The sequence below is a fragment of the Aythya ferina genome (assembly GCF_964211825.1).
Source record: "Aythya ferina genome assembly, chromosome: 10".
In the NCBI taxonomy this organism is placed as follows: Eukaryota; Metazoa; Chordata; class Aves; order Anseriformes; family Anatidae; genus Aythya; species Aythya ferina.
In genome coordinates, this window is record NC_140306.1 from 23,566,295 (window position 1) to 23,575,911 (window position 9,617).

The following is a 9,617-nucleotide window of genomic DNA, read 5'->3' on the forward strand; positions in this document are numbered from 1 at the left end:
GGGTAATGGTTAAGGGTAAGGTTAAGGTTAAGAGTAAGTGTAAGCTTTAGGGTAAGGGTTAGGGTTAATGTAAGGGTCAGGGTAAAGGCTGGGATAAGGTTTAGGGTTAGGGTTAGGTTAAGGGTAAAGATTAGGGTAAGGGTAAGGGCATGGATAAGGATAAGTGTAAGTGTTAGGGTAAGGGTAATGTTAAAGGTAACAGTAAGTGTAAGGAGAAGGGTTAGGGTAAGGGTAAGAGTAAGGGTATTGGTAATGATAAGGGTGAGGGTTACAGTAGGGGTAAGTGTAAGGTTTAGATTTAGGCTAAGGGTAAGTGTAGCAGAAAGGGTAAGGTTTACTGTAAGGTTTAGGCTTAGGTTAAGGGTAAGGGTAAGGGTAATTGTACGAGTAATTTTAGGGTTAGGTTAAGGTTAAGTGTTAGGGTAATGGCTAGGGTAAATTTAAGGGTTAAAGTCAGGAAAACATATGCGTAAGTATTAGGTTAATGTTAAGAGTAAAGTTAAGGTTAAGAGTAAGTGTAAGGTTTAGGGTAAGGGTTAGCGTTAATGTAAGGGTCAGGGTAAGGGTTGGGGTAAGGTTTAGGTTAAGGGTTAATGTAAGCATTATGATAAGGGTAAGGGTGAGTGTAGGGTAAGGTTTAGAATTAGGCAAAGAGTAAGTGTAGCAGAAAGCGTAAGGATTACGGTAAGGGTAAGTGCTAGGATAAGTGTAAGGTTGAGGATTAGGTTAAGGGTAAGGGTAATGGTTTGGTAAGGGTAAGGGTAAGTTTAATTGTACGAGTAGTTGCCAGGGTAAGTGGAAACGTAAGTGAACATGTAAGTGTTGTTCTATGGCTTATGGTAAGGGTAAGGTTAAGAGTAAGTTTTATGTTAAGGATAAGCGTAAGAGTAACAAATAGAGTAAGGGTAAGGGTAACAGTAAGGTTAAGGGTAGAAGTATGTGTTAGAGTATGGGCTATGGTAAGGGTAAGGGTAGAGTAAGAGTAAGGGTAAGGGTATGTGTAAGCGTATGGTTCATTGTAAGGGTTACAGTAAGGGTTAGGGTAAGGGTAAGTGTTAGGGTAATGGTTAGGGTTAATTTTAGGGTTAGGGTGAGGGAAACGTAAGGGTAAGTATTAGATTACAGCTAAGGTTAAGGTTAAGAGTAAGTGTAAGATTTAGGGTAAGGGTTAGGGTTAATGTAAGGGTCAGGGTAAGGGTTGGGGTAAGGTTTAGGGTAAGGGTTAGGTTAAGGATAAGCGTTAGGGTAAGGGTAAGGTTAATGGTAACCGTAAGTGTAAAGGTAAGGGTTAGGCTAAGGGTAAGAATAAGAGTATGGGTAAGGGTAAGGGTGAGGGTTAGGCTAAGGGTAAGTGTAGCAGAAAGGGTAAGGTTTACTGTAAGGTTTAATGTTTCAGCTTCGGTTAAGGGTAAGGGTAAGGGTAATTGTACGAGGAATTGCTAGGGTAAGTGTAAGCGTAAGTGTACATGTAAGTGTACATGTAAGTGTTGTTGTATGGCTTATGGTAAGGGTAAGGTCAAGGGTAAGGTTTATATTAAGGGTAAGCGTAAGGGTAAGGGATAGAGTAAGGGTAAGGGTAAGGTTAAGGGTAACGGTAAGGTTAAGGGTACAAATATGTGTTAGGGTATGGGTTATGGTATGGGTAAGAATTAGGGTGAGTATAAGGGTAAGGGTAAGTGTAAGGGTACAGGTCAGGGTAAGGGTTAGAGTAAGGGTTAGGGTTAGGGTTAGGGTAAGGTTAAGTGTTAGGGTAATGGTTAGGGTTAGTTTTAGGGTTAAAGTCAGGAAAACGTATGCGTAAGTATTAGGTTAATGTTAAGGGTAAGGTTAAGGTTAAGAGTAAGTGTAAGGTTTAGGGTAAGGGTTAGGGTTAATGTAAGGGTCAGGGTAAGGGTTGGGGTAAGGGTTAGGTTAAGGATAAGTGTTAGGGTAAGGGTAAGGTTAATGGTAACCGTAAGTGTAAAGGTAAGGGTTAGGGAAAGGGTAAGAATAAGGGTATGGGTAAGGGTAAGGGTGAGGGTAAGGCTAAGGGTAAGTGTAAGGTTTAGATTTACGCTAAGGGTAAGTGTAGCAGAAAGGGTAAGGTTTACGGTAAGGGTAAGTGTTAGGATAAGGGTAAGATTTAGGGTTAGGGTAAGGGTAAGGGTAAGGGTAAGGGTAAGGGTAAGGGTAAGGGTAAGGGTAAGGGTAAGGGTAAGGGTAAGGGTAAGGGTAAGGGTAAGGGCCACGGTAACGGTAACGGTAACGGTAAGGGTTAGGGTAAGGGTAAGAGTTACCGTCAGGGTACGGGTACGGGTAGAAGTATGTGTTAGAGTATGGGTTATGGTAAGGGTAAGGGTTAGGGTAAGGGTAAGTGTTGGGGTAATGGTTAGGGTTAATTTTAGGGTTAGGGTGAGGGAAAAGTAAGGGTAAGTATTAGGTTAAGGTTAAGGGTAAGGTTAAGGTTAAGTGTAAGTTTTAGGGTAAGGGTTAATGTAAGGGTCAGAGTAAGGGTTCAGGTAAGGTTTAGGGTTAGGGTTAGGTTAAGGTTAAGTGTTAGGGAAAGCGTAATTTGTATGGATAAGATAAGTGTAAGGGATAGGGTAAGGGTAAGTGTTCGGGTAAGGGTAAGGTTAATGGTAACTGTAAGTGTATGGGTAAGGATTATGGTAACGGTATTAGTAAGGGGAAGGGGAAGGGCAAGTCTAAGGTTCTGGCTCAGGGTAAAAGTTAGAGTAAGGTTTAGGGTTAGGTAAGTATAAGTGTTAGGGTAATGGTTACAGTTAATTTTAGGGTTACGATGAGGGAAACGTAAGGGTATGTATTAGTTTAAGGGTAAGGTTAAAGATAAGATTAAGTGTAAGGTTTAGGTTAAGGGTTAGGTTTAGAGTAAGGGTTAGGGTTAGGGTTAGGGTTAGGGTTAGGGTTAGGGTTAGGGTTAGCGTAAGGTTTAGGGTTAATGTAAGGGTCAGGGTAAGGGTTGGGGTAAGGTTTAGGTTAAGGGTAAAAGTAAGTATAATGGTAAGGGTAAGGGTGAGGCTTAGGGTATGGTTAGATTTAGGTAAGGGTGAGGGTTAGGGTAAGGTTTAGAATTAGGCAAACGGTAAGTGCAGCAGAAAGGGTAAGGTTTAGGATAAGGGTAAGTGTTATCATAGGGGTAAGGCTTAGGGTTAGCTTAATAGTAAGGTTAAGGGTAATTGTACGAGTAATTGCTAGGGTAAGTCAAGCGTAAATTTACATGTAAGTGTTGTTGTATGGCTTATGATAAGAGTTAGGTTAAGGTTAAGGTTTATGTTAAGTGTAAGTGTAAGGGTAACGGAGACAGTAAAGGTAAGGGTAAGGGGAACGGTAAGGTTAAGGCTACAAGTACGTGTTAGGGTATGGGTCATGGTAAGGGAAAGGCTTAGGGTAAGGGTAAGTGTAAGGGTACGGGTCAGGGTAAGGGTTACAGTAAGGGTTAGAGTTACGGTTAGGGTTAGGGTAAGGGTAAGTGTTAGGGTAATGGTTAGGGTTAATTTTCGGGTTAGGTTGAGGGAAACGTAAGGGTAAGTGTTAGGGTAATGGTTAAGGGTAAGGTTACGGTTAAGAGTAAGTGTAAGTTTTAGGGTAAGGGTTAGGGTTAATGTAAGGGTCAGGGTAAGGGCTGGGATAAGGTTTAGGGTTAGGGTTAGGTTAAGGGTAAAGATTAGGCTAAGGGTAAGAGTAAGGTTTAGATTTAGGCTAAGGGTAAGTGTAGCAGAAAGGGTAAGGTTTACTGTATGGTTTAGGCTTAGGTTAAGGGTAAGGGTAAGCGTAAGGGTAATTGTACGAGTAATTTTAGGGTTAGGGTAAGGTTAAGTGTTAGGGTAATGGTTAGGGTTAATTTTAGGGTTAGGGTGAGGGAAACGTAAGGGTAAGTATTAGGTTACAGCTAAGGTTAAGGTTAAGAGTAAGTGTAAGGTTTAGGGTAAGGGTTAGGGTTAATGTAAGGGTCAGGGTAAGGGTTGGGGTAAGGTTTAGGGTAAGGGTTAGGTTAAGGATAAGTGTTAGGGTAAGGGTAAGGTTAATGGTAACCGTAAGTGTAAAGGTAAGGGTTAGGGTAAGAGTAAGAATAAGGGTATGGGTAATGGTAAGGGTGAGGGTTAGGCTAAGGTTAAGTGTAAGGTTTAGATTTAGGCTAAGGGTAAGTGTAGCAGAAAGGGTAAGGTTTACGGTAAGGGTAAGTGTTAGGATAAGGGTAAGGTTTAGGGTTAGGTTAAGGGTAAGGGATAGGGTAAGGGATTGGGTAAGGGATAGGGTAAGAGTAAGGGTAAGGGTAAGGGTAAGGGTAAGGGTAAGGGTAAGGGTAAGAGTAAGAGTAAGAGTTAGGGTAACGGAAAGTGTAAGGGTACGGGTGGAAGTATGTGTTAGAGTATGGGTTATGATAAGGGTAAGGGTTAGGGTAAGAGTAAGTGTAAGGGTATGTGTAAGTGTATGGGTCACTGTAAGTGTTAGAGTAAGGGTTAGGTTAGGGGTAACTGTTAGGGTAATGGTTAGGGTTAATTTTAGGGTTAGTGTGAGGAAAACGTAAAGGTAAGTATTAGGTTAAGGTTAAGAGCAAGTGTAAGGTTTAGGTTAAGGGTAAGGGTTAATGTAATGGTACTGGAAAGGGTTCAGGTAAGGTTTAGGGTTAGAGTTAGGTTAGGGTTAAGTGTTAGGAAAAGGGTAAGTTGTATGTATAAGAATAAGTGTAAGAGTAAGGGTATTGGTAATGATAAGGGTGAGGGTTAAGGATAAGGTATAAGGATAATGGTATTTAAATTTTTTAATTCAATTTATTTTAAATTAAATTTTTTTAATTTAATTAATTAATATTTTAATTGTACGAGTAATTGCTAGGGCAAGTTTAAGCGTAAGTGTACATTTAAGTGTTGTTGTGTGGCTTATTGTAAGGGTAAGGTTAAGTGTTAGGGTAATTGTTATGGTTAATTATAGGGTTAGGGTGAGAAAAACGTAAGATTAAGTATTAGCTAAAGGTTAAGGGTAAGGTTAATGTTAAGAGTAAGTGTAAGGTTTAGGGTAAGGGTTAGGTTAAGGATAAGTGTTAGGGTAAGGGTAAGGTTAATGGTAACCGTAAGTGTAAAGGAAAGGGTTAGGATAAGAGTAAGAATAAGGGTATGGGTAATGGTAAGGGTGAGGGTTAGGCTAAGGGTAAGTGTAAGGTTTAGATTTACGCTAAGGGTAAGTGTAGCAGAAAGGGTAAGGTTTACGGTAAGGTTTAAGGTTTAGGGTTAGGTTAAGGGGAAGGGGAAGGGGAAGGTAAGGGGAAGGGTTGGAGTAAGGTATAGGGTAAGGGTAAGGTTATGGTTAAAGGAAAGAGTAAGGGTAAGGAAAAAGTAAAGGTAAGGATTTGGGTAATGGTAAGGGTGAGAAGGGTTAGGGTAAGGGTTACGGTAAGGGTTAGGTAACGCAGTGTACAACCTGGGACGTCACACGCAGAGCTGCCTCTGGCAAGGTGAGTGAGGAACAGATGTAGCAGTTGTTGTGTTGTAGGTCTCACTGTTCCTCTAAGCATCCCCTCTTTGTCTTTTAGAGGTGTTGTAGCTGTTTGAAGAGGGTAGATTGAAGCATCTGCCTCGGGGGCTGGTAAGCGGCAGAGGTAAGGGAGCAGATGAGAGTAACTTACCTAGTTGTGCTGTGTCTTTGGATGCTGCATCGGCCTATGCGTTTCTTTTTCTTTCACAGGTGTCTCGCACAGGCTCAAAGGAGCAAACTGCACTCTGAAGAGCTGTGTAAGAAGAGGGGCTGGTCATGAGCTGGGTTGGAGCAGAACGACCAAGTAGCACAAGGTGACTATGAAAGGTGTCCGTCTTGCTTTGCAGGTGCCGTGGCAGGCTCTCCACAGAAGTGGATAAGGATATGAGATAAGGCCAGAGAGCGACAAGGAGCGGCACGTGCAGGGATGGTTTTGAAGCGCTGCGGTGGCTTACTCTTCTGTTCATCAGGTGCCACAGGCAAGGTGGGTTGTAACATCAGTCCTTATATTAGCATGAAAGCAGTTCACTTGAATGGCACAGTGCATCTGAGTAGGGTGTTCTAGCAGAACAAGCTTGTCTGGCACAGCGGTGCGTGATGGCAGTGTGTTTCCTCAGGTGAAGAGGTGCCTGAAGCCCCATCCTATCTAGCCTGCACACAATTATCTGAGAATGAAAGCTGCTTTCCAGTAATTCAGAAAGCCAAGTTACGTCTCAGCCTTGAGCATCTCGGGCTTTTGGGCCTGTCTGTAACATTTGGCACCAGCACTAATACTTTTTATCTGGGGGCAAGGGGGGAGCTGCTTGTAGACCCTTGGGGCCGGCATGGAGGGGGTTGGGAGCTGACTCTACACCTTTGGGGCCTGCTTCTGGGGGCGGGGGGGGGTTGAGACCAGCATCTGGGGGAGGGGTGGGAGCTCTTTGTATTCCTTTGGAGCCTGTGTCGGGAGGGGGGGAAAAGGGGAGGGTTGGTTGGGAGGTGCTTGTACACTGTTGGAGCCTGGGTTGAGGGAGGAGGTTTGGAGCTGCTTCTACACCTTTGGGCCTGGCATCGGGGGTAGGGGGTTGGGTGCTGGTTGTAGGGGCCTGTGTTTGGGGGGGGGGGGCTTGGGACCTGCGTCTGGGGGAGGGGTGGGAGCTGCTTGTACACCTTTGGGGCCTGCATGTGTGGGGGGTCAGGGCCTGTGTCTAGCGGGCTGGGAACTGCTTGTACAATGTAGGAATCTGTTTCTGCAGCGTGGCTGGGAGCTGTTTGTACAACTTTGGGGCCAGCATCTGGGGGTGGCTGGGAGCTGCCTGTACACTGTAGGGGCCTGTGTTTGTGGGGGGCTTGGGGGCCTCCCTCGGGGGGGGGGGGGAGGGTTGGGAGCTGCTTGTATAGGGTAGGGGGCCTGCCTGGCAGGGGTTGGGAGCTGCTTGTAGAATTTGGGTCCCTGTGTCTGGGGAGGGGGTTGGGGCCTGTGTCTCAGGGGTGTTGGGAACTGGTTGTACACCTTTGGGTCCTGTCTCTGGGGGGGAGCTACTTGTACACTTTTGGGGTCTTTATTTGAGGGGGGTTGGGAGTTGCTCATGCATTCTAGGTGCCTCCCTTTTGAAAAGGGTTGGGGCCTGCATCTGTGGGTGGTTGGGAGCTGCTTGTACACTATAGGGGCCATGGTCTTGGAGGGGGGTCTGGGCTGTTTATACACCTCTGTGGCCTGTGTTTGGGGGGGGGGGGGTGGGCCTGTGCCTGGGGGAGTTGGGAGGTGCTTGTTCACTCTAGGAGCCTCCATTTGGGGGTCTTTGGGGCCTCCCTTTGAGGGGGAGGGAGTTGGGAGTTGGTTGTACACCTCCGCATCCCATGTCTTGGGGAGGGGGGGGGGGAGTGGGACCGGTCTCTGAAGGGGCGGGTTGTGAGCTGCTTGTACACCTGTGTCGGGGGGGAGGGTAGGGGGGATGGCGGGGGGCGGGCCCGGGTCTTGGGCCAGTGTCTGGGTGGAGTCCAGTTCTTGGGAGGGGGTGGTGGGGTAGGAGCTGCTTGTGGGCAGTTGGGGTCTGCATCTGGGTGTGGTTGGTGCCTGCTTCTGTTGGCAGTTTGGGGCCTGCTTGTAGACTTGTGCAGCCTGGGTTTGGGGGCTTTTCTGTAACGTTTGGGGCCTGCATTTTTGCTTTGAGATGCATCTTGAGCTTTTGAGGCCTAGCAGTAGCATTTGGGGCCTGCATCTGGGGCTTTTCTGTAGCATTTTGGTTGCGTATTTGTGATTTGGGGCCTGTATCATGGGTTTTGCCTTTTTTGTAGTTTCCATCTTTGTGTGTGTGTGTTTCGTTGTTGGTTGTCTGGGGTTAGGGGCAGTTTGGGGTTTGGATTAAGGTCAGTGTCATTAGCGTTAGGGGGTTGATAATAAGGGTTAGGGTTGTGGTTAGAGTTGTTAGGTTTAAGGGGAATAAGGATTTCAGGGTAAGGGGATCAAGGTTGTGGGAATAAAAATGTTGTTTTTGCGCAGTTACATCCTGTAGAGGGAAGGAAGGTGGTATTGAGATATGCTTGCAGTGATAAGACAGCTTAACAGTGTGAAATGAGTTCATCTGATTCGTGTCAATATGGAACAATGCTAGGGCCGCATGATATGATGAAAAGTCTGAGAAAACCAGAGTGGTTAATATATATAGTTCTTGAATCTTGCAAAGGAATGGTCCAGCAATTCGGGTCAATAGGGGATAAGAGAACAAAGGGGTTTCAGAATAACTGCTAACTATTACAACTGTTGCATGGGACACTATGCAAGTGTCTGCCATCCAGCCAAGATGGACAAAGGAGATGGACAAGAGAAAAGCCTGGGAGGAAGACTACGAGCCTTCAGTACGAGCGGCCCCCAGAGGGACCACCGGAGACTGATAACGCCTGCACCAGTGGGAGGGTTTGGATTCTGGGAACTAATTAGAATAACCCTGCCTTTTGTAGAAGTAGTAATGAATATGTATTAGCCTAGCAGCATAAAAACCAGCCGCCTAATGTAACTTGTGTGCGTCTTGGTGGAGCAGAGACTCCTGGCGCACCCAGCGCTGCTTGCTTACCTCTATTCATTTAATAAATTGTAAATTTCAATTGCAATCCTATTTGGGACCCAGTCGTTTATTACAAGTGGGCTCTCGTCCGGGAGGGCTTTGGTTCCTGATTTCTGGTTTGATCTAGGAGAGGCACCCCCACCATTTGGTGGCTGCTGTTTGAGTCAGGTCGGAACTAATGGCATCTTAAACCTGAATAAAGGTAAGCAAAGTTTCTGATTCTTTTTTTCAGCTCCCTTGCCAGCTGCAGCACTATATTTTGCCCATAATTGTGTGTGTGAAGATCCGAACGAAGATGACGGAGTCGTAAGCATTTAAAGCGTATACCGTTCGGTTGGGTGGGGTTCGGTTGCCTGTGTGTGTAAGAGTGTGACTGAGATGGAACTTAGTTCCGAAGCGATTGTGGAGGTCTTCTAACCGCGGTTCCAATCTCCCGCGAGGGACTTGGCCGGTGAAGGACCGAAGGGATTCCTATAGGACTTGTGGGTGTGTGATAGGTCCTCGACCCCCTGCAAGACACTCTTACTAAGGTAACCAAGGGCTATGGGAATTGCCATAGTAAAATTCCTAGATGGGTCAGACAAAATCAAAGACCAGAGACCAGAAGAAAGGGAGCAAATTACCAGTCATACCACCAGAAAGTCCATTAGGAATAACGATTCGAAATTGGAATGATAGGGACCCCAGAAAAGGAAAAAGTAAATTAAAAATGGTCCAGTATTGTGTGACAGAATGGCCAAAGGAGCCTTTAAGACTACATGTCTTTTGGCCTGTTTTTGGAACCTTCGAAGACTGGATTTGCCAGGCCTTAAATATCCATGTTAATTCAAAGGAAGCTTTTAGCCAGGAAGAAAGTGATTATGCAGGATTATGGATCAGGAGGACTTCACGTCCTTTTCCAGCCTCAATATTTACACTAAAAGCAGGTAAGAAATTTGAAGAACAAGAAGAACATGAAAAAGAAAAAGAAGATAAACGTGAGCCGTTGGATAAGCTACCACCTCCATATCCTAACAATCCACCCCCGGCGGCTCCCCCTCCGGTGGCTGTGGTATCGCCACCAGTACCACCGTTGCCCTAGCTTCCACCACCAACAGCACC

General features: G+C 45.6%; 1 long non-coding RNA gene across 1 annotated transcript; it reads left to right on the forward strand.

The window, feature by feature from the left end:
• Positions 1-5,649: 5,649 nt before the first annotated feature.
• LOC311441857 lies at positions 5,650-8,944 on the forward strand. The gene is made up of 3 exons (XR_014696289.1): positions 5,650-5,729; positions 5,820-5,956; positions 8,749-8,944. It is a non-coding gene; the product is annotated as an uncharacterized lncRNA (long non-coding RNA).
• Positions 8,945-9,617: the final 673 nt, after the last annotated feature.